Source organism: Tursiops truncatus, chromosome 3 (assembly GCF_011762595.2).
Source record: "Tursiops truncatus isolate mTurTru1 chromosome 3, mTurTru1.mat.Y, whole genome shotgun sequence".
NCBI lineage: Eukaryota > Metazoa > Chordata > Mammalia > Artiodactyla > Delphinidae > Tursiops > Tursiops truncatus.
In genome coordinates this window covers 166,772,122-166,798,846 of record NC_047036.1, presented here as the reverse complement: position 1 = coordinate 166,798,846, position 26,725 = coordinate 166,772,122, and the positions used below count along the sequence as shown (strand labels likewise).

Sequence of the window (26,725 nt, the reverse complement as noted above, 5' to 3'; positions counted from 1 at the left end):
CAAAAAAAAAAAAAAAAAAAAAAAAGGCATACAAAAGATCACTGACTTTCAGTAATGGTGGAGCAGATTGGTTGGACTAACCCTCCTGCAGATAACAATTACAAAATCTGGGCAAAGTATTTTTTTTTAAAGCAACTATTTAAAGACACCAGGGGGTGACCAAAGCAGGCAGACACTGCCAGGGAGTCCACCCTTGAAAGACCACTGTCAGACTGGTTGGTGACTCTGGCTTTTTGCTTGGTGGCACACCCCAGTCCACAAATGCTTGGGTGGCAGAAAGCATCAGCCTGGTCATCTTGAAGTGTCAGAGGAGAGAGTTCACAATGTTGTGTGTGTGGGGGAAGAAACAGAGCCACACAGCAGGTGAACCCCCAAATTCGACTATAAGGTCCACCCAAATCTTTAGCCAACTGGCTAGAAGCCACACATGTGGGGGAGTCATGGGGGTCTTGGAGAAAAACTGGCAGTTCAAAGATGAAAAAACTATGTGGAGATTTCAGCTGCTACTCACTGCAGGAGGGGCAGAGTTTGAGTCCAGCCAAGTTAAATGCCAGCAGGGGAAACACAGCAGAATCCAGAGACTCTCCAACATATCATTCATGATGTCCAGGACCCAAGAAAGACCACGAGCTATGAGAAGAAATAGGAAATGGTGATTCATACCCAAGGAAAACAAACAAACAAAAGGAGTCAATTACAACCAAACCAAGATAATCCAGGTGATGCAGATAAAGCAGCTACTGAAAATAAGCTCAAGAATTTAAAGGAAGTTATATGCACAATGAACGAATGTATGGGAATCTCAACAGAAGAAGAGAAAATTTAAAAAAAGAACCAAATAGAAATTCTGGAGCTGTAAAGCAAAATAACTAAAATGGAAATTTCACTGGATATGCTTCACAGCTGATTAGAGATGACAGAAGGAAGAGTCATTGAACTTGAAGATAGATCAATCAATTTGAAGAACTGAGAGAAAAAAAGTTAAAGAAAAAACCCCACAAAAAACAGAACATGCAACCTAATATACATGTAACTGAAATACCAGAAGAAAAGGAGAGAATGGGAAAGGAAAAAAAAGATAGATTTGAAGAATGGCCAAACATCTCTTAAATTTGGTGCAAGACATCAACTTACAGGTCCCTGAAGTTCAACAAACCCCAAGAAAGATAAATACAAAGAAAATCAACTTAGGTGTGTCGTGGTTAAACTGCTAAAATAAAAAAATAAAAAGATAATCTTTAAAGCAGCAAGAGAAAACTACATACTATATTTCAAGGGAACAATAGCATGGATGATAACCAACTTCTCATCAGTAACAATGGCAACCAGAAAACAATGAAATGACATCTTTAATGTGTTGGGGAAAAAAACCTTGTCAACCCAGAATTCTATATCCAGCAATGCTATTCTTAAAAGAAAGGTGAGGGCTTCCCTGGTGGCGCAGGGGTTGAGAGTCCGCCTGCCGGTGCAGGGGACACAGGTTCGTGCCCCCATCAGGGAAGATCCCACGTGCCGCGGAGTGGCTGGGCCCGTGAGCCATGGTGGCTGAGCCTGCGTGCCCAGAGCCTGTGCTCCGCAACGGGAGAGGCCACAACAGTGAGAGGCCCACCTACCGCAAAAAAAAAAAAAAAAAAAAAAGGAAGGTGAAAATAAAGACACTTTATGCTAAACAAAAACCTGAGAAATTTTGCTGCCTATACTATAAGAAATGCAAAAGGAAGTTCTTCAGGATGGAGGGAAATAACACCAAATGGTAAACTGGGATGTATATGAAGGAATAAAGATCACTTGAAATGATAAATATGTGGGTAATTGTAAAAGACTGTATTGTTTTCTTTCCTTCTCTTAATTTCTTTAAAATGTCTATATCTATTTTTTAAAATTTATAACATTCTCTTGTGGGATTTATAATATATGTAGATATAATCTATATAACAATAATAGCACAAAGGAATGGGAGGATAAATGGAATTACACATGCAAGGTTCTTGTATTTTACATGATGTAGTAAAAACTCTACCTAGTTTGTGATAAAGATGCATATTGTAAACCCTGAAGTAACCTCTAAAAAATACAAAAAGACATAGCTAAAAAATTAATAGAGGAATAAAATGAAATACTAAACATAACTGATTATCCCCAAAGAAGGCAGGAAATGAAGAACAAAAAGCAGATGAAACAAATAGCAAAATGGGTTTCCTCTATCCAGACATATTAATAATTACATTACATGTAAATAGAGTGAACACTTGAATGAAAAGGCAGACATGGTCAGCCTGGATAAAAGACAAGATTGCATTATATGCTGTCTAAAGAAACCCTCTTTAAATATAAAGGCATACATAGGTGGAAAATAATGGGATGGAAAAAGGTAAGCCATGCAAATGCTAATGTTAAGAAGGTTAGACTGGCTATAATGATCAGACAAAATTGACTTCAAGGCAAAGAACATTGCTAGAGATAATGATGAACATTTCATCATAAAATTATCAATTTATCAGGATGACATAATCATTACAGATGTGTGTGCACCTAGTAATACAACTTCAAAACAGAACTAAAGGAAAAATCAATGAATAAGTAATCATAGTTGGACACTTTAAACACCCTTCTCTCAGTTATTTTGACAGGAACTAAACAAAAGTTCCAATAAAGATATAGCATATCTGAGTGACACTACCAACCACAATGAGCTAATTAACATTTATAGAACACAAGCACCCAAACCTGCACTTTCTTCTCAAATGAACATGAACTATTCACAAAGATGGGTCATGTTCTGGGACATAAAGCAAGTCTCAATACATTTCAAAAGAATGAAATTATACAGAGCATGTATGTACTTTGAGCATAATGGAATCAATTAGAGATCAATAAGATATCCAGAAAAATGCCAAAATATTTTAAAAATAAAAAATATGCTTCTAAAATAACCCACAGGTCAAAGAATAAACCACAAGAGAAATTTAAAATATTCTGAACTAAATGACAATGAAAACATGACATATCAAAGTTTGTGGGATGCACCTAAAGCAGTGCTTAGAGGGAAATGGTTAGCTCTATAAACTTATATTAAAAGAAAGGCTTAAAATTAATCATTAAGTTGTCAACCTTAGGAATCTCTAAAAAGACAAGCAAATTAAACTTAAATTAAGTAAAAAGAAGGGGGAATTCCCTGGTGGTCCAGTGGTTAGGACTTGGTGCTTTCACTGCCAGGGTCCAGGTTCAATCCCTGGTGGGGGAACTAAGAAAAAAAGAAAAGAAATTTCAGTTTTGAGGAAATTTTGCTTTGGTTCATTTTCTCTGTTGTTTGGAGAGGTTTTTAAAAATGTCATTAATTTCTCCTTTATTGTTTCCTTCTTTTTACTTTTTACTTTTTTTTTTTTTTTTTTGGTCATGCTGCAGAGTTTGCAGGATCTTGTTTCCCCGACCAGGGACTGAACCCGGGCCATGGCAGGGAAAGCCTGGAATTCTAACCACAGGGCCACCAGGCAACTCCCAAAACTGAAATTTCTTCAAAAAAGAAATGAGCTATCAAGCTATGAAAAGACATGAAGGAAACATAAATACACATTACAGTGACCCTCGAACAACTCGGGGTTAAGGGCACTGATACCCGCCACTCCACGTGCAGTCAAAAATCTGAGTATAACTTCACAGTCGGCCCTCCATATCCACATTTCTGCATAATTGAACCAACCAAAGACTGTGCAGTACTGTACTATGCATTTATTGAAAAAAATCTACAAATAAGTGGACCCATGCAGTTCAAACCTGTGATGTTCAAGGGTTAATTGTACTAAGTGAAAGTAAACGCATACATACTGTGTGATTCCAACTATGTGACATTCTGGAAAAGGAAAAACCATGGAGACAGCAAAAAGATCAGCGGATGCCAGGAGTTGGTGGAAGGAGGAATGGATAGGAGCACAGAGGATCCTTAGGGCAGTGAAAATGCTCTGTACAATACCATACATTTGTCCAAATCCATAGAAAGTACAACACCAAGAGTGAACCCTAGTGTAAAGTATGGACTTCGGGTGATAATGACTTGTTAGTGTAGGTTTATCAACTCTAACAAATGTACCATCTGGTGAGGGATGTTGATAACAGGGCAGGTTATGCATGTGTGAAGGCAGAGAATATACAGGAAATTTCTGTACCTTCCTTTCAATTTTTCTATGAACCTAAAACTTCTCTTTAAAAAAATCATAGAGGGGCTTCCCTGGTGGCGCAGTGGTTGGGAGTCCGCCTGCCGATGTAGGGGACGCAGGTTCGTGCCCCGGTCCGGGAGGATCCCACATGCCGCGGAGCGGCTGGGCCCGTGAGCCATGGCCGCTGAGCCTGCACGTCCAGGGCCTGTGCTCTGCAACGGGAGAGGCCACAGCAGTGAGAGGCCCGCGTACCACACACACACAAAAAAAATCATAGAAAAAAAAGAAAAGATTGAAAACTCCCTATACAAGAACGAAAGAGAAAAGAAAAACACACAAATTGCCAATGTCAGGAATGAAATGAGATACACCTCGACAAACAAATCAAAATGATAGTAAGGAACTACTATGAACAACTTTAGCCAATAAATTCAGTAATTTAGATCAAACAAACACTACACACCAAAACTGCCACAAGATGAAATAGGAAATATGCATGTCATACACCTAACAAGGAAACTGAATACATTATTGAAAACCTTCCTACAAAAAAAAACTCTAGGCACAAACAGTGTCACTGGTGAATGATATCAAACACTGAAGAAGGAATTATCACACAAATTCCATCAGCAAATAGAGAAAGGAATACTTCACAACTCATTTCATGAGGTCAGCAAAAACCCTGATACCAAAACTTGATAAAGATATTACAAGAAAAGTATTTAAACCAATATCTCTCATGAGCACATAGGCAAAAATCATAACAAAAAATAATAAATCAAATCCAGCAATATATAACCACTATAACCCATACTTATGTTGTCAATTGTTTTTTTTCTAATGAAGCCCCAGCTCTTTTCCTCCTCAGTTATTTTTGACAAAGGTGTCAAGGCAATTCAACAAGGAAAGGTAGTCTCTTAAACAAATGATATATCCACATGGGAAGAAAAAAACAAATGAACCTCTATCCCTACCTCATGCCATACACAAAAATGATTTTGAGTTAGATCACAGACTTACACATAAAAGCTAAAACTATAAAACTACTACGAGAAAACAGGGGTGTAAGCAAAGGTTACTTAGACAGGGTGCAGAAAGTAATGAACATAAAAGAAAAAACTTGATACATTAGATTTCATCAAAATTTAAAACTTCTGCTCATTAAAGGATTTCACTAAGAACCCAAATTGGTAAGCCACAGTCTGGGAGAAAATATTTGCATAACTTGTATCTGGAATACAAGGGCTTTTATCCACAGTATATAAAAAGGGCTTTTAGCCACAGTATATAAAAATCTCCTACAACTCAATAATAAGAAGACAACCTAATGAGCAAAAAACTCGGATAGGCACTTCATAAAGGTATACAGATGCCCCAAAAGGATATGAAATAGTACTCAACCTCGATAGATACCAGGGAGCTGCAAACTAAAACTGCAATGAGATGCCACTCACTAGAATGGCTAAAATAAAAATATCGGACAACGACCAATGTTGTGAGCACATGGAGAAATTGTAACTCTCACACACTTGTGGGGATGTAAAATGATACACCACAGTGGAAAAAAGGTTTGGCAGTCTTCTAGCAAGTCAAACGTACCCTTTAACCCAGAATTCCTCTCCTGGATGTTTATCCAGGAGAAATGGAAACATATGTCTTCAAAAAACCTATATAAGCATGTTCGTAGCAGTTTTCTTGACAAAAAGGAGAAATAACCCCAATATGCATTAGCAGAAGAATGGGTGAGAAACTGCAGACTGTTTCATTAAGTTAATGACGCATAGTGTAATCCCCCAACCATTAAACACACCCACACACACAGCCAAAAAGCTGATGGGGAACAACTATTCATTGACAGAAAATTATGAACTACTGAGAAACGTAACACACAGGTGAATCTCAAAATCATTACGCTGAGTGAAAGAAGATGGATCCGAAAGAGTATACACATAATACAGGATGGGCAAAGCTAATTAACCCAAGGTTAAAAAAAATCAGAAAGAGTGTGGGTGCAGGGATTGACTTAGGAAGGGATGGGGGAAACTTTGAGAGAGGTGGATGGTCACGTTCTCTATGTGATAGGGTGTGCATTACGTGGAATATCCATCTGTCAAAACTGGACAGCTAAGATTTTCACATTTATTGTCTGTAAATCTTTTTTTTTTTGGTCGCGCCGTGCAGCTTTCGGGATCTTAGTTCCCCGACCAGGGATCGAACCCGGCCCCTGGCAGTGGAAGCACTGAGTCCTACCCACTGGACTGCCAGGGAATTCCCGGTCTGTAAACCTTAACCTAAAAAACCTTAAGTAACGAGCAGAGGATGGGGAGTGGTTTTTGGTATAGGTGGTGCAAGATGCAGGATGCTGATAACTGTAAGAGGCGGGTGGTGACTACACAGGGTTCATTATCCTGTGGGTGGGTTTTGTTGATGTTTGAAATTTCCAAAATAGAAAGTTAAACAAAAAAACCCATCCGGCTATTAGCTTTCAGCCACAAAGAATAAGCGCAAGCTTCTGCCTTTCTCCACATGTGCTGGTTTGCTGGGCTAGCAGCCCTTGAAGAGGAGACCAGTCGTTTCGGGAGTCCTTCTGGAAGGTGTGAGGCGGGATCAGGGTGACTCCTGGGGCAGCGCGGAGGTGGCCCGCCCGTGAGGACAAGGGCAACCGGCAGCCACACGCAACGTGAAGTCCTCTGCTTTTCCTTTTCCCTGGTCAGCTGGGTCAGGCTCCTCGGTGATCCCAATCACCTTGGGCGGCTGCACTTCTGCTCTGAACTTGAACTTGAACTTGTGATAGGAATAATTCCGTTGCCGTCTTCCCCGCTTGTTCTATCACAGTCACTTGTCCTCTCTCCTGTTTTTTCTTCCCCAGGCCGGGACCGAGCCTTCTTTCTCCGACTCTATCTGCGGCCGCTCCCTGGAACACGACCCACGGCCCAGCCTGGCCAGGTTGGCCCAAAGCTCTTTGTGCTCAGAGACACGCCCGGCGTGTTGTTTATAAGTCGAGCACATTTCCTTTGCCATCTGGTCCACGATAAGGGCAAACTTGAGAAATAAAGTGGAAAAGCGCAGGGCCACGGTGCCACTTCCCCTCCTGGGCCGGCCTGGCATTTAGAAGGCACAGCTGACCTTCTGGAGACGCTGCCCAGAAACACCCACCAGCAGGAGCAGGGGCGAGGGTTCCTGAGTGTATGTGAGGGGGCCAAGCAGAGACCCGCGGTCTGCAGCCCTGGATCAGGGCCTCCATGAATGAAGCTGTCTGGGCACAAAGGGAAGAGGCTTCTGTTTACGGGAGAATACTCTGGTTACCTAGTAACCAGCAATGACGGGAAAGGAAATGCAGAAAAAGCTGAGGGCAATTTCTGGGCCTGGTTCCTGGTCCAGCGCTGACTCACCATGACCTGAAGCAATCTCCTTTCCATTCCCCGTTCCTCCCCGTGCCAAGGGGAGGGATCACCTGCCTTGCATAGGTCTGGTCCATATTTAGGAAGCAGCATGTCATCTCTGGGTAATTAGCGGGGAGCCGGCCCGGCGGGTTTCTAGTTCCCTTCGTTCTGATTGGCCAGTTAACTTCCGCTCTGGGGAGACGCAGGCCTTTTACTTTTACTTTGCGGAGAGACACATGGCCTCCTCGGGACATCGGTTCATGTTCTGCTGGTACTTGGTGGCATCTGGATGGCACCTGGGTTCATTGGCCCCCAAGAAAGCAATTCATTTCTTCCCCATGGACAAGAAGGAACAAGTCCAGAATGTTCTCAAGAGCATGAATTGTTTCAAACACCGGGGTCTGGTCTGATGCTTGTGTTGACATTCCCACAGTTATTAAGGGGACCAGAAAAATCAGGTCCCTTTTTTTCTTTTGGGTCCCCTTCAGTCTGAGGCCAGGTCTAGGGAGCAAGCCACATGGAGTTTAGATTCTCTGCTGTCCCTGCTGACGTGTGGCCCCTGCTGAGCGCCAGGCACCCAGAGGAGACCCGTACGCTTGGAGGACTAAATGGCCGTCTCCTCCTTGCCGAAAAGTGGATCCTTTAACCCTCCATGATGGTGGAAACCACATCCTTTCTCTCTTGGACACTCCCACGCACCACCCCCAGTAGGCACGGATGCAGGGTCCCCACTGGTCATTCTCTGTGGGGGGCTGGCCCAGGCACTATGGGTGCTGATGGCATCCCTGGCCCCCAGATGCCAAGAGCACCTCCCAAGCCTGAGTCTCTGATGCACCGCTGAGCATCTCTGGGGTGTGGGGTAGGGTCGCCCCGCTTGAGAAGCTCTGTTCTCAGGGAACATGCAGCCTCTGGGAAATGAGCTGGACAAACGGCGCTCGGGTACAATGGACTCACAGACAAGTTGAGAATGGGGACAGTGACAAAGAGGGCACTGTGGTGACCTGGGCACCAAATCGCTGCAATCCGGCCAGAAGGAGGGGGGAAACGACTGGACCCTTTAAAATCTACCCACTCTTTGCAATCGTCATAATTTCAACTCACATCAAGGGTGACCCATTGTTCCCTCTTGGCCTAAACCTTCTGGACGCCCTGGCATTCCTCAGCTAATTTTCAGTTTTGTGTTTTTTTTTCCTTTTGCAGCCATGGACTTTGAAGGATCAGAGCTGGCTCCGAGTCCCTCTGGAATGAAGTATCTTCAGAATTCAAATTCCTTTTTCTTTGGTAAGAACTGGGCTTCTGTTCCTGTTTTCTTGTTGGAAGCCAAGCTTTCCCTCTTTCTCCAGCAGAGAGAAGATCAGACCCAAGCCCTGGAACTATCCCTCAGAGGGCTCTAAGCTCAATGCAGGGGGTGGGAGGCGGCCAGGTCCGCGGCCAGTCCCATGGTCCCAGGGTTCGGGGTCGAGTGGGACAGGCCCCTCTGAACTCCAAGGACAGCCACCTTTCCTCCCCCGCACTGTAACACGGCAACACCCTCTTACTTTCCTCTTAAAGCAACACGATTTGACTATTAATGTAAAAATTGTCCAAACTGAGGTATGGTTACCTTGTCTGGGATGTGGTCTGACTTTAGTTGCCACTGACAACGTCACAGATTCAGGGGAAAATGTGAATTAAAAAACCACAGATGTAGAGAACAAACGTATGGACACCAAGGGGGGAAAGTGGGGGGGGAGTGGTGGTGGTGGTGGGATGAATTGGGAGATTGGGATTGACATATATACACTAATACGTCTAAAATGGATAATGAATAAGAACATGCTGTATAAAAAAATAAATAAAATTCTAAAGAAAAACCCCACCCAGGCTGCCCTGACACTTTCACCCAGCACATGTGCCCCTGGCAGGCACCCGCCCCGATTCCATACCTTATTAGTAATCACTTAATAACGCCGTTAAGACTTGGGTTCCAGGAAATGGAAATTCTCCCCCGGTTGGGCAGGGTGGGGGGCACCCCAAAGTTCAGCACATCGGCCTCTTATCTGTCCCCAGAGAGTGGGCCGGAGGAATGTCGTACACTCACCCGCGTACACACAAACACACATATACACACGCACCCACAACACACACACATGCACACCCATACACATGTACCAACACCCCCCCCCACCCTGCGAATACACACACATGCACACACAGAAACATATAGGGGACACAGATACATAAACACGCATACACATGTCCACACCCGCCCCGCACAGGCTAACGTGAGAAAAAATGGCTCAAAACACTCCTAAGACACTGTTGCCCTTTTCTTACTTCAGATAACGTTTCTATTAAACTGAAGGTTGACTAGGTCCAAGGTCCCAGCAGAGGAAAACAAGTGATCTTCATAGTAAAAAAGGGGGGGACCCCTATGTTTGCATATTTGCACACATGCATATGGGGAAAAAACCCTCAAAATACAGGTTTTTCTCTACAGAGAACTTCATCCCGGGATTCCTCTCTGAAATTGTCCCCCTGTCGCCCCGCTTTCTGACACAGCTTCTCCACCCCAGCTCTTGGTCTCACCCCGCCCTCCACTCCCCCCCCCCTTCCCCCGCCCACGTCCTCCTCCATCCGGCCAGGATCCCTGGATCCCGACCCAACGTTTCTACCCCTCTATTCCTCAGCTCCCATTACTCCTTGTTTATTTTTTGAAATTAAAAAAATTCTTAAAGAATTTTTTGGCTGCACCGCTTGGCATGTGGGATCTTAGTTCCTGGACCAGGGATCGGGCCCGCGTCCCCTGCACTGGAAGCGCGGAGTCTTAACCACTGGACCGCCGGGGAAGCCCGGGGAAGCCCCCGTTACTCCTTGTTGATGACGCCCTTCCTGCTACAGCGGCAGAGCCGCGTGGATGGCAAAGCCGGGAGGTTCACTCCCCGGCCCCTCACAGAGGAGGCTGCAGCTCTGCTCTAGGTGTGGGGAGGGGCTACACCGAGGGCCCCAGGCCTTAGTTTCGGCGCTGGTCCAGGGTGGGAGGCCGCCTCCCTCTGCATCCTCACGTCGGGGGCTTCGGGGCCGGCTTTCAGGGTCGTCACAACCCTCTCCATGGTGGTTGGGCTGCACCTTAGGATTCTGACCCCTCGTTTCTGGTCTCCTCCTCCCTCTGATAGTGTCTTCTCGGGCCCTGGTCTGGCCCCTCTTGGTCCTCTCCCCCCGGAGCCAGGTTCCCATTTCCAGACGCCCCCCAGACGTGGGCGCCGCTCCGGTGCCTCAGCAAATCCAAAAGGGAGCTTCTTCCCCCCAGATGGCTGCTGCTTCTGCGTTTCCTAAGCCCCTGGGCTGTTGGAGCCATCGGGCACCTCCCTCGGCCTGGTGGCCACATCTAACTGGTAACTTGGTCCTCAGGTCTCCACCAGGTCCCTGACCGTCCCTGCCCCTTGGGCTCGCGCTGCAAGCTCTGGATCTGCCTCAGGGCAGCACGGGTACTCAAAATCGACGGCTATCTATCGGAAGCCTAAATGCGGAGGTGGGGGTCCGGGACACGATGTCAAGGGTCTGTGGCCCTTGAGCGGTGGAACACGTGTGGCCTCCACGCTCACGCAGCAGCTCAGTCCCTCCGACCTGAAGACGGTGCATCCTAGCTACCTGAGAGCCCTGCTCCGCGCAGCACTTGTAAGAAACGGCCACCTGGACCCGTTCCCGCTCCCCAGCCTGCGAGCTCCATCAGGGAGAAAGGCTGTATACTCTTCATGTGTCACTTGCCGGGACTGTGGCCGAAGCCTCAACTTCTTTATTCGAGAAAGGGGTGGAATGATGTACTGGTTGTGCCCACCCCGAGCCTGGATCCCAGCCGGTGCTCAATAAATAAAATATGACCTCGTGGAACAGAAAAGGGATGACAGCCACACCAGACTCCGGCACAGCGCGTTCCCTGTGTGATCGCAGTTCTCAGGAAACTACTCCTTTATCAGCCTCAATTAAGAAACAACAACAAACAGACTGAGGCTCAGAGAGGTCAAGCCATGAGTCCAAGGCCACACAGCATGAAGTGGCAGAGTTGGATCTGAACAGGGTCCTCCTTTAACAGGAGGCATGAGTTTATGAAGACCCCCCGAGTCTCTCACTGTCTGTACCGCGCGGGGTCCATGTTTCCTTCCCATAGAAATCGCTCCCCAGGCCCCATGCCAAAGAGAACTCAAAATAATATCTGCAACACGGGCTCAGAGTTCTGCTTTGTAAGTTTCTACAATTTAGCTCAGTTACCGAAGCTACGAATCGACTGACATTGTTCTTGTGAATGAATTACGTGAATCCACGTTGGGCCTACGTATTTCAGCTCCCTATCTGAAGGTGAACTGCTTCACCTTCTTAGTAACTGGAAGGAACTTGTAGAAAAAGACCCTGACAGTCACCGTTCCCGTCGTCTTTCCCCCCAAGCAGTTGCCCGCGTGGGTAAAGAAGCCCGGGTCCCGCCCCTGACTGGCGGCGCATGCTCAGTGCCTACCTTCACTCCCACCCCTGGAGACTGATGTCTCATTTCCACCACCTCCCCCCTCCGTCCTCTTCCTAAGTCCCCTCTCCACGGGGGCATGCCGCCCCTTCTGCACCCACCATGTCCTGCCCTCTGCTCTGATGTGCTTCTGCTGTGGCTCCATGGGGACCGCCAGGCTTCCCCTGGTTTCTTTCTTTCTTTTTTAATACATTCATTCATTCATTTATTTATGGCTGCGTTAGGTCTTCGTTGCTGTGTGTGGGCTTTCTGTAGTTGCGGTGAGCGGGGGCTACTCTTTGTTGCGATGCGCGGGCTTCTCATTGCGGTGGCTTCTCTTGTTGCGGAGCACGGGCTCTAGGCGCGCGGGCTTCAGTAGTCGTGGCTCGCGGGTTCAGTAGCTGTGGCTCACGGGCTCTAGAGTGCAGGCTCAGTAGTTGTGGCGCACGGGCCTAGTTGCTCCGCGGCATGTGGGATCTTCCCGGACCAGGGCTCGAACCCGTGTCCCTGCACTGGCAGGCGGATTCTTAACCACTGTGCCACCAGGGAAGCCCCTTCGGACCAGGGCTCGAACCCGTGTCCCCTGCACTGGCAGGCGGGTTCTTAACCACTGTGTCACCAGGGAAGCCCCTTCCCCTGGTTTCAGCCACCTGACCCCTCGGCTCCCCCAGTTCAGCCCAAACATAATTCAACACTCCAGGCTCTGAGACTGGGGCCTCGGGGGCTGGTGGCCTGAGGGAGGCCCCTGCGCTGTGCCGCCTCCACCCCGCAAGTCAACGTCTTTGTAGAATGAGGGTGGCCAGCGTGGGGTCAAGGCAGGCGCAGCCATTCTGGCGTGCAGGCCACTGGAGGGTGGGCTGGTGTCCCTGAGAGCACTGAGGATGGCCCCTGCCAGGATGGGACAGACGGGACCCCACAGAGCAGGGCCAGGCTGGAGAGCACCTGGCCCTCCAAGTGCCGAGGCTCGGTTAGCGAGGGCTTCAAAGGGGACTAAGTGTCACAGCGAGCAGCGGCTACAGCCCCCCGTCAAATCATCTCAGCCCCTAGCGCGCGCTTTCCCCAGCTCGGCACAGAGGCCACTGGGCCACGACACTCTTGGGTGTGGGGCCGGCCTGGGCACGGTCGGGTCCCGAGCGGCATCCCCGGCCCCAGCCACTCGATGCCAGAAGCACCTCCTCAGCTGTGACAACCATAAATGGCTGAGACATCACCCAGCGTCCTCTGGGGCAAAGTCAGCTGGGGATGAGAGGCACCGCTTCGCCTTTTCTGAAACTGCGCATAAATTATAACCTCATTTGCACACAATTCCCAGGAGCCTTGTATGCGCCTTAAAGTTTGAGAGGAGCTGCTCTAAGCCAGGGTGTTTTAGCCTCAGCACTAGAGACCTTTGGGGCCCATCGTTCTCCGTGGGGGGCCGTCCTGGGCGCTGTGGGTTGTGGAGCAGCCTCCCTGGCCCCCACCCCCTCGATGCCAGGAGCCCCCAGTGGTGATGACCACAGATGTCCCCAGACGTCGCCCAGCATCCCCTGGGGCAGGATCATCCCCGGGGAGACCCACGGGTCTAAGGCCACAGCCTCGCTACGCACGGCATTTCCACGTCAGCCACACACCCTTCTCCATGCCCGTGGCCTCGGACCTGCTTCCTATCACACAACTGTGCACGTGTGGCTTCTGGACCAGCCAGTCTGCCTCGAGAAAACAAAGTCTGGGTCTTAGTCATCCTTGCAGTCCCCTCCCAGCCCCTAGCGTGTTGCCCACGATGATCCTCCCGAGATACTTTGGAGCCAGCAGATGGATGAGGGCCCTGCCGCCTAGGCTGCCCGCCTGTCCTGTCCGCCTTTGCCTGGCCAGCTGCCAGCTCCGCCTTCCACTGGCCAGGGTCCCCCGCCCCAGGTTCCCAGGTGCAGTTTCATCAGTGTCCAGCTTTTGCACTTGGGCAGGTGGAGAAGGCACTGACCTGGCTCATCCCCTCCTCCCTACCGCCCGAGTCTTCAGAGCTGCCCACACGGCAGAGGGGGGAGGGGGAGGGGGACAGAGCGGGATGACGAGGAACGGGCCAGGAGCTTCTTCCCGGACAGCATCTTCTGGGTCTGAGCCTGGTGACAGCCCGGCACAGGACAGGGCTGCCTTGGTGCCAGGGCACTTCCCATCCCCCTCACCATCCCCAGAGATGGCCAGTGACCATGGGTGATGGGCAGGACCTCCGTGACGGATCCGGACAGAGAGGAGGCTGGCTTTCTTCATCCTACCGTCAGCACACCCGGGACCTTCCAAGTTACCCCTCCTCCCCTCCCCGTCATCACTTCACTCCGGAGTTTAAGAAGCCGAGAAACGGCCTACCTAAAAATGGAGAACTTCCACTTGAAATCACAGCGCGGGAGGGGCCCTTATAATCTCCTAGCACAGCTCTTTCACCCAATGGAGGAAGGGCTTTACCCAAAGACGTTAGGCATCCCAGCTGCGAGGCCTGATGTGTGTGTGGGGGGCGGGGAGGGTCGGTGGGCGGGTGGTGGGAAGAATTTTCAAGGAAAATTTTCTAAATGATCAATTTAAAAGAAAATTTTAAAATCAGGCGACAACTCCTGAAAAATGACTTGCCTAAACTGGCACCGGGTGTGAGACAAGTTTCTGGAATGCAGAGCAGCGTTTCTTTTGGAAAGATTTACCTTCCTCAGTATGTAACGATCTACAGCTATCCGGCTGCTCCAGGCTGCGGGAAGAATCATGTATTCTAATTAATCTTTGGGGGAAATCTCTGAGTAAGTCGGAACTTATTCCTTTTAATTCCAGCAACCCTCGATGTAACTGGATCTTAATGACTGCATCTAATAGGGATTTTTTTTTAACAGCTTGCTTTTATTTGTTCTAGAACACACATGACATCCCATGATAAGTTTGGACTGCAAAAGAACACTGGGAAACGGGTTCAGATACTTTATATCGTCCTAAGACATTAGCTGGAACCCTGGTACCAAGGTGCAGCGGGCATGTTCTGGGGGCATTCAGCCACAGAGCGAATCGCCCTTCAGAAAGAAACACAGATCCGTACAACTAAGCAAGTCTCCCCTCGAGGGCTGTTTTACTGACCGCTGGCTGCTGCGTTCTCATACGGGAGGCACACTTTTGCGGTTGCTGCTGCGTTAATCAGATGGACCACGCTCGAGATGAATAAAGCAGGATTGAGTCCCCACCAAAAATCTGCCCTGGTGAACTTTTCTCAATTTATAGCCCTGGTTGGTGGGCGGGGGCGGGGGAGTGACGCAGGGACGAGGGAAAGAAATGTGTCACTGGCTTTGAATGAAGTTCAGGGGCAGTGTTTACCTAAGCAACCGAGCCTGGTAAACATTCGCTATCTCTGGTGGTGCAGTGAGACTGTTTTGATCAAAAGCCACACTGCAAAGTGGCTCAAAGTGCCCCTCAACGGGGGAAGGATTTGGTGGGAACGTCTTGCTTCTCCGTTATTATTATTTTTTTAATTTCTATTGGAGTCTAGTTGATTTACAATGTTGTGTTAGTTTCAGGTGCACAGCAAAGTGAGTCAGTTATACACATACATATATGCCCTCTTTTTTAGATTCTTTTCCCATTTAGGTCATGACAGAGAACTGAGTGGAGTTCCCTGTGCTATACAGTAGGTCCTTATTATCTATTTTATATATAGTAGTGTGTATATGTCAATCCCAATCCCCCCGTTTATCCCTCCCCCACCCTATCCCCCTGGTAACCATAAGTTTGTTTTCTACATCTGTGACTCTATTTCTGTTTTGTAGATAAGTTCATTGGTACCATTTTTTTAAGATTCCACATATAAGCCATATCGTAAGCACGATGTACACACTCCCCTGAGGGTCACCTGAGTATCCAACTTCTTAAGAGGAATACTGAAGAACCAGAAGGTTCAGGGTTCAGTTTCCATCACCAGCCAACCTGACACGTGACTGTCTTTACGTGTGAGCTGTCAGGGTTCGACACCTGGCTTTTCTGATACTCTTGAGCAACAGGAATAAAAACATTGTGCTGCAAAATGTCCGAGGAGTTGTGGCTTATCAGTGACATACGATAAGTAGGCTGGATGGGTGAAGACTTTTATAAACACAAGGAATTAGATTGAAAAAGACATTCGGCTTAAGACTGAAATAAGTTTCCAGCTGAGGGAGGTCTAGGACATATTCCAGGGGCTAAAAGTTTTGTTTGTTTGTTTTTTCCCCCAACAGCTCCTCTTGGTTTATACAGATGACATGCCAGCATAACAATACGCCTTCTTCTAAGTAGACCCCCGGTGGACCCAGGTCTACCTCTGGTGGCAAACCAAACTCAAACAATTTCACCAGGGAAAAATATATGCAGATGTTCAATTAAACCCTGGAGTCCACAGTCCTGGCGCTGTTTGCCAGCCCTCATTGTTTGCTGAGTAACAACGGTTGCCAGGGGCGACGTAGTCTACTCTCTCTCCAAGAGCCTGTTGCTGGGCAACTGCGAGAATACTTCCCAAACCAAACAATGTCATCCCCGGAGCAATCCCCTCTATCTCACATTAACCAGATCTAAAAAAAACCCCTCCCAAATATGTAATCTATTATTTTCAGAAGCCCGAAGAGAAAGGCAAATAATCTCCTCTCTATAGTAACCGAGGGGAAAACAGTTTACCATATTTGTTCTGAAATAACAAAACCCAAGAAGGACCAACTCTCTCTGTGGAAAGCATCATAGGAGGGACTTCTTCAAGCCTTCCTAGTGCTGGGAGGAGAAACTGCCTTTTTCTCCAAGAGGAAAGAATTTATTTATCATCCAGCAAACAATGTGGGGTAGCTCATAGCGGCACCCACGTTTTCTGGGCAGTGGTTAGACAAACTGAAACAACCCGGGGAGATTAAGCTATCTGAAAAACACGTAAGAACAGAGGAGTAGATACCTAATTAAAAAGACTTTTGAGACCTTCAAGTGCGTATGAAATAGGTACAAACGGAACCGTGGACTCAGTATTACACACGCCTCCTGGGACCGTCGGAATAAACTACAGCATCTGGCGTCCCAGTGCCTGCTCTTCTTGCCCTACCCTGCGAGGGGAAGGCTCTTGGAAGAGGAAGCCAGGCCACACCAGGGCCCCGAGATGGCAGGAAGCACAGGGACACACAGCTCCGGAAAGAGGCCACAGGGAGGTTCCTAGTGTTGGCCAATCTTGACCCACAGAGAAAAGGAAACCAGTTGGACTCAAAGCCAATGCGGCCTCGGCTCTGCCGAGCAGTGCGGTCTGTGCATGGGTCCCTGAGGCTCTGGGACAGCGCAGGCTGCGCATGGGTCCCGAGGCTCTGCGAGGGGGAAAGGGAGAGGGCTACCCCCCCTCTAACCAGGGGAGCGTAGAGTTCTAAGCCGTGGTCTTATCTGTGGGGAGCGTGGCCAAGGATCTTAAAACACGTTGACTGAATGGGAAGCGTGTGGCTCCAGCGACAAGGGTCAACACTTCAGATGATCAAAGCACACGACACTAAGAGACTTGTGCGTGATTAAAGCACGCCCTTCAGCTCTCGTTTGCGGTCTCGCCCCTGACATCATCATGTCAGGGGTGCACAGAACCTATGTCTTAGGACAGCGTCCAGGAGTCGCTCCCAGAATAAATGGACAGAATGGATGAGTGTCCCTGACAAGAAGGGAAGGTGGATTCCCACGCTGTTAGAATCTGAACCTGGGCTTCAGGGAGACCAGGAATTTGAGGCCAGCCTCTTGGGCCATTAACCCAGGGCTAAGTGGTAACGTGGAGTGGTCGCCATGCCGATCTCTAGTCCTGGAGGTGAGACCGCGAGCAGCCGACACCATGGAGTCGCCAGGGGACACTCCCATCCGAAGGGAGGCTCTGCCGTGCAGCTGTGAGGACCCCAAACCCCGTCTCCAGAAAGAGGAGTGACGCGGGAGTCCTAGTTGTGGTATTCATTGATTTCAACCAAAACCCACTTGCAGGTCTGCAGGAATCAAAGCAGACCAAATTCCCTTCCCTTGTGAAGTTTATAGTCTAGTAGGCAGTGGTGGGCGGGGGTGGCGGGGGATAGAGACAGTAAACAAAATGAATAAGATAAATATATACTATGTCAGATGGTGACAGATGCCAAGGGGAAAATGGAGCAGAGCTAGGGGCTGCCAGGGTGGGGTGGGGCTGCAACTTTTAAAGGGTTGTCACGTGCCTCCCTGAGAAGACTCACTAAAGAGATGAAGAAAGTGAGGGGCAGAGCCATTTAGGCATCTGGGGGAGGAGCATTCTTGTGGAGGGAACAGCCAGTGCAAAGGCCCTGAGGTGGGACCATACCTGGCTGGTGACTAAAGCTGAGTGAACCAGGAGACAAGAAGGAGGAAAGGTCCGCGCAGACCATCACACGGCTTTGGCTTTTGCTCAGGGTGAAATGGAAGCGACCAGAGGGTTTCAGCCCAGGAACGACCGGATTTGACTTGTGTTTTAACCAGGTCCCTCTGGCTGCTGGGTGAAGAACAGGCGAAGAAGGAAAAGGGTGGCAGCAGAGAGAGAGTTAAGAGGCTAATGTGATAACGCAGACGAGAGACGGTGCCATGGCCCAGTCTGGGTGGCAGCAGTGGAGGGGTGCCAGTCATATTCTGGATAAATACTGGAGGTGGAATCAGTAGGATTTGCTAATGGGCTGGATGTGGAGTGTGAAAGAAAGGCGTCAAGAGTGTCTCAAAGCTTTTTTGCAATTAGAAGGATGAGAACAGGAAAATTTCAGGAGAAGCAGGCCTGGGGTGCACCCAGGAGTTGAGTTTTAAAGATGTGAGGTGTGAGCGGCTCCGACAACCAAGCTGGGATACTGAGAAAGCAGATGGATGTATAAGTGAACATCTGAGGGGCAAGGAGTAAGCTGGAGCCAGCAGTGTATAGATAATGTGGGCTGGAGCCAGTAGTGTACTGAGTATGTGGGCTGGAGCCAGCAGTGTGTAGATGACATGGGCTGGAGCCAGCAATGTATAGATGACACGGGCTAGAACCGTCAGTATATAGATGACATAGGCTGGAGCCATCAGTGTACAGAGGATATGGGCTAGAGCCAGCAGTGTGTAGATGACATGGGCTGGAGCCAGCAGTGTATAGATGACACGGGCTAGAACTGTCAGTATATAGATGACATAGGCTGGAGCCATCAGTGTACAGAGGATATGGGCTAGAGCCAGCAGTGTGTAGATGACATGGGCTGGAGCCAGCAGTGTATAGATGACCTATTTAAAGCCACGAGACTGGCTGAGCTCATCAAGGGAGAGCAGGGAAGAGACCCAGGGCCAGGCTCTCTATCATTTAGAGATCCTAAAGAAGAGGGAATCCAGAAAAGGAGCCTGAAAAGAGGAGGCCAAAGAAGTAGGAGAAAGTGGTGTCCTGAGCACCAGGTGAATTGGGGGCTGGGAAATGACCACTGGATTCAGCGAAGTAGAGGTCACCGTGACCCTGACAGAGCAGTTCCAGGGGAATGGCATGGGCAAAAGCCACAGGGATTGGGGCAGGTTCAAGAGAGACCAAGAGTCATGGAACTGGACACCCAGGAACAGACAAGTGTTTTGAGGAATCTCTGCTGGAAAGAGGAGGAGAGGGACGGAGTGGCAGCTGGAAGAGGAGGTCAGTTGAGAGAGAGTTTCTGAAAATGGAAGAAGTAACAGCAGGTGTGTGTCGTGACCGGCGGGATCCAATTGGAGGGAACTGACATGGGTGGGGGAGAATTGCTGGTGGCGTGTCCTTGCATAGATGGGATAGGACCAGAAGTCCTGCAGAAGAGAGGAGGGAGTGGCCAAAGCTAGGCGCATGGACATCTGTCCACCAGCCCAGCACAGAAGGCAGAGCCTCGGCCCAGATACAGGTGTCACTGAGAAACAGACAGGTAACCCCAAACCTGAAAGTCCCTTCGGGGAGCTCCTGGTCCCCAATCCCATTCCTCAGCCATGGGGCCCCATTGTTATGATTCCAGGGCCCTCCTGAGTCTGCCCTGGGGTGGGTCACTCAGGTCTACAGACTCACAGCAAAGCCCGCAGCAGACCCTGGGCTTGGAAGGGTGAGCTGTAGCTGGGAATGAGCCCACAGATGGCCTCCCCAGGCCCCAGCTTCAGGGCTGCATGTGACCATGATAGGAGGTGGGACCTTTGGGAGGTGTGTAGGTCATGAGGGTGGAGCCCTCATGAATGCGATTAGTGTCCTTATAAGAGAGACCCCAGACAGCTAGCTCACCCCTTCCACACCATGTGAGGACACAGCGAGAAGGCTGTGACTCAGAGAGGGCCCACATTGATCACACTGGCACCCTTATCTCAGACTTCCAGCTTCCAGAATCATGAGCAATCCATTTCTGTCATTTATAAGCTGCCCAGTCTGTGGTATTCTGATACATCAGCTTCAACGGACCAAGACAGACCAACAGCCACCCCCTAACCCCATGGTTCCCCCTCGACAGTCTAACAGCAGCCCTGTCCTTCATGTTTGCACACGATTTGCCCTTTTTATTCTTCTCCATGACTAGATGCCTCTTTGGAAATCCACCAACATTTCTGATCTTTCCACGTCCAAGTATTACTAGAAGTTTGTTTCAATACACCGATCTTTCTTGCCATGTCCACATCCAAACACACAACCTTAAATAAGAAGACGCTCTAGAGTTGCAGAGAAAAATAAAGCGTATTTCTTGCTCAGTCATGCTTGAACTATGTGAGATTACTGAGAAATTTAATGCAAGATAAACGAGTGAGGCCAGGAATCTTGCTGTGAGAGTTTCAAGAGCAGAGTTCTCCCGCTCTGGGTAACGCAGGGACTCAGGCCAGCAGGCAGAGTCCTCGCCTGTCTTAGGGAGGGAAGGACCTTCCCTGGCTTGGAAGCGGTCACTGGTCTCTGAGCTACAGCTATATCTCAATTGTCCCAGGACCGCAAATTTAGTCTCAGATCCCTTCGGAAGCACCGAGGGATCTCTGAAGAAACGAAAACACAGCGACAAAAGGCAAAATTAGGAATATTGATCTCACCCGTCATCTCCTCTCTCCCCATCTCAACCCCCCATCCAAACCTACGGGAACAAAACGACCTTCTATTTTGGGTCCCGTGAAAGTTTCAACCCCAAAGCCAAACCTCAGGGTGCTCTCACAAAATGGAGCAAAACAGGGTTTTGTGCACATTGCTGATAAACCCATTATTCTAATTAAACCTGAGGAGAGAAATCTTGGAGGTATTTTAGGTTTTTAGCCTAATTAAGCCTAATTAATGCTAAGAAGATACACGAAAATCAATTCCATTTTAGAAAGGCATTCTCATCAAAAGCTTGGGGGGAAAATGTTATTTTTGCAATTGAAAAAATGCACCATAAGACCTTGAAAATATTTTAAATGACTTTCCTGTTACATCAGGATTTGAGATGAGTCTTCATCTCAAACACTTTCTATGGGTGCGGGGCTGGGCAGGACCCAGAGCAGAAAACCAGCAAGCAGCCCACGGGGCTCCAACAAATGCCCAGCTTTGCCTGGTTCTGTTTTTGGCATCTCCCTTCCCAGCCCCGTATTAAGTCAGCTCCCAAAGCAGAGCAAAAGATAATTAGGGGGAAAAATGGAATAAAATGTTCTAGCTCTGCTTGAAAGGTGGAAAGAGAAACAGACGAGGACTCTGACACATAACTCAAGTAACAGGGGACCAGCCTCCCCATCCTCCCTCCCTCTTTTCTCTCGTTCAAAATGTAGCCTTGGACAAAAAGCCAACTCTCGAACCCTCCCATGTCCCAATATTGGTCCCAGTTCCCCTTGCTTCTAGAAGTCGCGGCGGCTTGACCACCGTGACCTTGGAAAAGCATTTACCACTATTTCGGCATGATTTTTTAAAAGATAAATATTTGAAAGATTTCCATCCAAGTGGAATTTGAAACTATTTGAATAAAGAAAAAAGTAAGGCTGAGCTGAAAAAAAGCCCTCGAAAGCTTACTGTGGGCTGAAATCATGAAGACACGACTGCATTTCTGTGTAAGTCAAATCCTCTCTTTTTTTTTTTTGACATAAATGTCGTGCTCAAGATTAGAGTGAATGTGGATGGCTGAGCTCAACAATTTGGGCTAAACCTCTCTGGGGATCTCAGCTTCTCCCCAGGCTATTGCTCAGCCCAAGGTGATTAGGAGAGCATCTGTGAGGATGCAGGACACCAACAGAAATCGACCAGATTCTTCACTCTCTGGCAAATAGCAAGTGTGTTTCATCCTTACACATGAATGACCGTGGACAACCACAAGAGGACATCCTGGCAACCTCTAGACAGGCCTTCCCCTGGTGGCAGAGGCTCTGGCCAGTGCCGAGGTCAAGGATGACACTCAGGAAGATGGAAGACGGTTGAGGGACAGTCCTGGCTGACATGGGCTGCTGGGACCACAGGGGACAGATGTGGAGCCGGTGGAGTCCTGGCTGTACCCTCAGTGGACGAGAGGGGAATGCATCCTGGACCCGTGTATCTTCCCCCGGACACACGGCACCAGCAAAGCGAGACACCCCAGGAATACAACGCGATGGCTGAAAGTAGGCGCCTGGATCCGAATCCTGGATCCTCTGTTTGCTGGCTGGGTAACCTTCAGCCAGTGACTTAAACTTTTCTTGTTTCTGTTTCTTTATCCGTAAGCAGAGAAAGTAAATCCCGTCTGCCTCTGCTGGTTATTGCGTTAAATAAAATGAAGCCTACGGGGGCTTCCCTGGTGGCCCAGTGGGTAAGACCTCGTACTCCCAATGCAGGGGGCCTGGGTTCCATCCCTGGTCGGGGAACTAGATCCTACATGCATGCTGCAACTGAGGATCCCACATGCCGCAACTAAGACCCGGCACAGCCAAAATAAATAAATAAATAAATAAATATTTAAAAAATGAAGCCTACAAAGCATGGGGTTCACTTGCTGGCCCAGCACATAGCAGATGCTCAGTAAGTATTAATTAGTGTGCAACTCACTACGTTTTAAGGCAACCAAGATCAGCTGCTGGTTTTTGCCTGTTTAAATACCTGAAACCCCCAAAGCAGTTATGCCTTTTGCTATCTGTGGTTTCAAAACAAACGAGTGAGATAAACACTTCAGGGAGCGCCTTGTGCTCTGTGCTGCGATCACTCCAGGGCATATTTGTGGGGTTCGTCATTTTCACCGAATACTTCATACTCGTTTCTCTCCTAGCATCGTGCCAAACGCAGCAGCTCTCCTTCCAAATGAACCCTGCTGGATTGCTGTTATAAAATGACATTTTATCATGGGCCCCCTTTCCCTTTTCAGAAACCCCATCCTTGCATGAGACCTCAGAGCAGTGCATCATCCTTCCGGGGGAGTTTAATTCCCCGTAAGGAGATCCTTTTTGCTTTGCCTTCTTTGCCACAAGTTTCTGTGATTTGCATTGAAACGGGTGGCTTCTCCAGGGCTAATTCAAAGACAGGTGACGGCGCCTGCAGTGTCCCCACAAGCCTGTGCCAGAGGCGGTGCAGAGCCAGGCAGCGCAGGTGCCTGGGGGCGGGGGGGATTCTCACCAGAGAGCAGGGTCTGCCTCTGCAGAAAATGACTTCTGAGCATCCCTCGAGACCTAGGATACGTGTGAACCTGCACAGCCAGAGAATGCAGAGCTAGCCGGAAGCAGTGTCTCTTTATCCCCCTCTCAGGATTTATCCTACAGAAATACACGTGTCCAGAAAGGTGCACGGACACACAAACACTGCTCACCATTGTGCAGAACAGCATGATTCATCATAGCCTCAAAGAAGAAACAACTCAATTGTCTGTCAGCTGATTCAGTAAGATGGGGTCCATCCATGGCTGGAATATTACTCAGCCATGAAGAAGAACAAAGCACTGACACTCACTACAATGTGTATGGACCTTGAAAGCATGATGCTCAGCGAGAGAAGCCAGATGTGAAAGACCGCACAGTGTGTGCTTCCCTTGATGGGAAATGTCCAGAACAGGCAAACCCACAGAGACAGAGAGTGGGTGAGTAGTTGTCAGGGGCTGGGGGAGAGGGGGTCTGGGGAGTGACTGTTAATGGGCACAGGCACGGGTTTCTTTTTGGCATGATGGAATGTCCTGGAGTTAGTGGTGATGGCTGCATTCTCTGGATACACCAAAAGCCACTGAACTGTATACTCTAAATGGGCCAACTTGACGGTATATGAAATATATTTCAATAAAGTGGTATAAAAGAAGACATATGGGCAACATATCCCTGGTGGCATTATTTGAAGCCACAAAAAACTGCAACCAACTTAAATGTCAATAGGGAAATCATTAAACAAATCGTGGTACATCCTCTCTGTAATCTATGATGTCATTGAAACAAACGAGGTACTTTCTCCAAGAAAGATCTCCAAGCTATACAGTGCCTGCATAGAGAAGGCTCTCAAATATTTGAGAAAGAATCTATGTTAAAAAATGCAACTATACATGCTATAAAATAGGTACATTCATTTAAAAGGTCTAGAAGGACACACATCGTATTATTGGAGGCAAGGAAGATAGGAGAATGAAACAGAAACTTACAGTCGTTAATAACTTCTGCAGATGACTTTATAGGAACCTGATTTGTGCATTACTTACTTATCGTTAAAAAAATTATGGGGGCTTCCCTGGTGGCTCAGTGGTTGAGAGTCTGCCTGCTGATGCAGGGGACACGGGTTCGTGCCCCGGTCCGGGAAGACACCACATGCCGCGGAGCGGCTGGTCCCGTGAGCCATGGCCGCTGAGCCTGCGCGTCCGGAGCCTGTGCTCCACAACAGGAGAGGCCACAACAGTGAGAGACCCGCGTACCATAAAAAAAAAAAAAAATTGTGATACATTTGTAAGCACTTGAAGGCAAGTCAGTTCTTGTAAATTTGCAGGCTGTACCTAGCGAATGCTGTTTGTTCAGGAAATACCACTACTGTTCAACCCACTTGGTCTACAGTACGCTGCCACTTCTTATGACCGGAGCCATTAATGTTAATTCAACATTGAACATAGAAAACCATATCGGGCTTCCCTGGTGGCGCAGTGGTTGGGAGTCCGCCTGCCAATGCGGGGTACGCGGGTTTGTGCCCCGGTCTGGGAGGATCCCGCATGCCGCCGGGGCTGGTCCCGTGAGCCGTGGCTGCTGAGCCTGCGCGTCCGGAGCCTGTGCTCCGCGATGGGAGGGGCCACAGCGGTGAGAGGCCTGCGTACCGCAAAAAAAAAAAAAAAAAAAAAAAGAAACCATACCGGGCTCCCCTGGTGGCGCAGTGGTTAAGAATCCACCTGCCGATGCAGGGGACACGGGTTCGAGCCGTGGTCCGGGAAGATCCCACATGCTGCGGAGTATCTAAGCCCGTGGGCCACAGCTACTGAAGCCTGCGCTCTAGAGCCCGCTAGCCACAACTACTAAAGCCCACGCACCTAGAGCCCATGCTCCGCAACGAGAAGCCACCGCAATGAGAAGCCCGCGCACCGCAACGAAGCACAGCCCCCTGCTTGCCTCACTAAAGAAAGTCCGCGCACAGCAACAAAGTCCCAACACAGCCAAAAGAAAAAAAAACGTACCGAATAAACCAACTGTGGTACATTCACACAATGGAACAGGACTCCACAGTAAAAGAACAAACTCCTGAAACACACACCAGCACGCTGCGTCTCAGTTGCATTACACTGAGTGAGAGAAGCCAGTCTCAGAAGCTACACGCTGTGTGCCACCACTTATGTGACACTGTGGAAAAGGCAAAACTACAGGGCCAGGGACAGAGCGGGGTGGCCAGGGGACATGCGGGGAGTGGGGTGAGGGTCTGGCTGCAGATGGGCAGCTCAAGAGAACGTGCTGGGGTGTTGGAACTGCTCTCTGCCCTCTGGGTGGGTGGGAGTTACAAGAATCTACGCATGTGTGAATACTCATAGAGGGGTGCACCCTGACTGTATGTAAACTATGAATGAACCAAAGGAACAGAGTGAATTTACTGAGTGCCAGACATTGTTTTAGGCACGGAGCGTTCAAAGGTGATGACAGCTCTGCTTGGGGCCCCAACATCCTTGGGCAAGGGATTGAGACAAGAAACCAGTCACCACATACGCAAGGTGATCTCCCACAGATGTGGGAGGTGCCAGAGTGAGCACACACCCGCCCCACCCCACCCCCCGCCCCGCACAGGGAGTAGCAGGTGCAAAGGCCCTGGGGCAGAGGAGAGCCGCGGGGCTGGAGACGCTGGCAGAGACCCCACGGGCACCGCCAGAAGTCTCGGTTCTATTCCAATTCCTGAGGGAAGCCCCAGGTGGGGGCACACTATCACCTCACTTATGTTCTTAAAAGAGCCCTCTTTTCAGACCATCGGGAGAAGGAGTGAAAGTAGGAAAACCAGGGGGGAAGAAGCTCCCATGGCATTTACTAGTTCAAATTTTAGAAATAATTAATGCTTCATTAAGTTCCTAATCAAGCTTCTTAAGACTCAGATACGGAAGCTGGGCTTTATACCATTTTATAAAGAAGCCAAGTAACATTCACCCCAGTAAATGGAGGGTTGACTAGCTAAGTATTTAGTTAACATGAGAGTAAGTGAGGGCCTCTACTATCTTCTTTTGGCCAAGCCACGCAGCACGCGCGATCTTAGTTCCCCGACCAGGGATCGAACCCGTGCCCGCTGTGTTGGGAGCGTGGAGTCTTAACCACTGGACCATCAGGGGAGTCCTCCTGCTATTTTAATGCAGGTAAATCATCGCAGCTCACAAGCATCAGCTTCCTTATGAATTCAGTGT

The 26,725-nt window shown here is 48.8% G+C and overlaps 1 protein-coding gene across 7 annotated transcripts in view; it reads right to left on the bottom strand.

Annotated features, from left to right (window-relative positions):
* Window positions 1–26,725, bottom strand: part of RFX2 (regulatory factor X2) — a 99,248-nt gene that overhangs the window by 52,626 nt on the left and 19,897 nt on the right. The window contains exon 2 of one of the 7 annotated variants that reach the window (XM_073803351.1): window positions 512–630. The exons of the other annotated variants lie outside the window; for them this stretch is intronic. The gene's annotated coding sequence lies outside the window, so the exon portion shown is untranslated. The remainder of the gene's footprint in view (window positions 1–511; window positions 631–26,725) is intronic. 7 annotated transcript variants of the gene reach the window in all.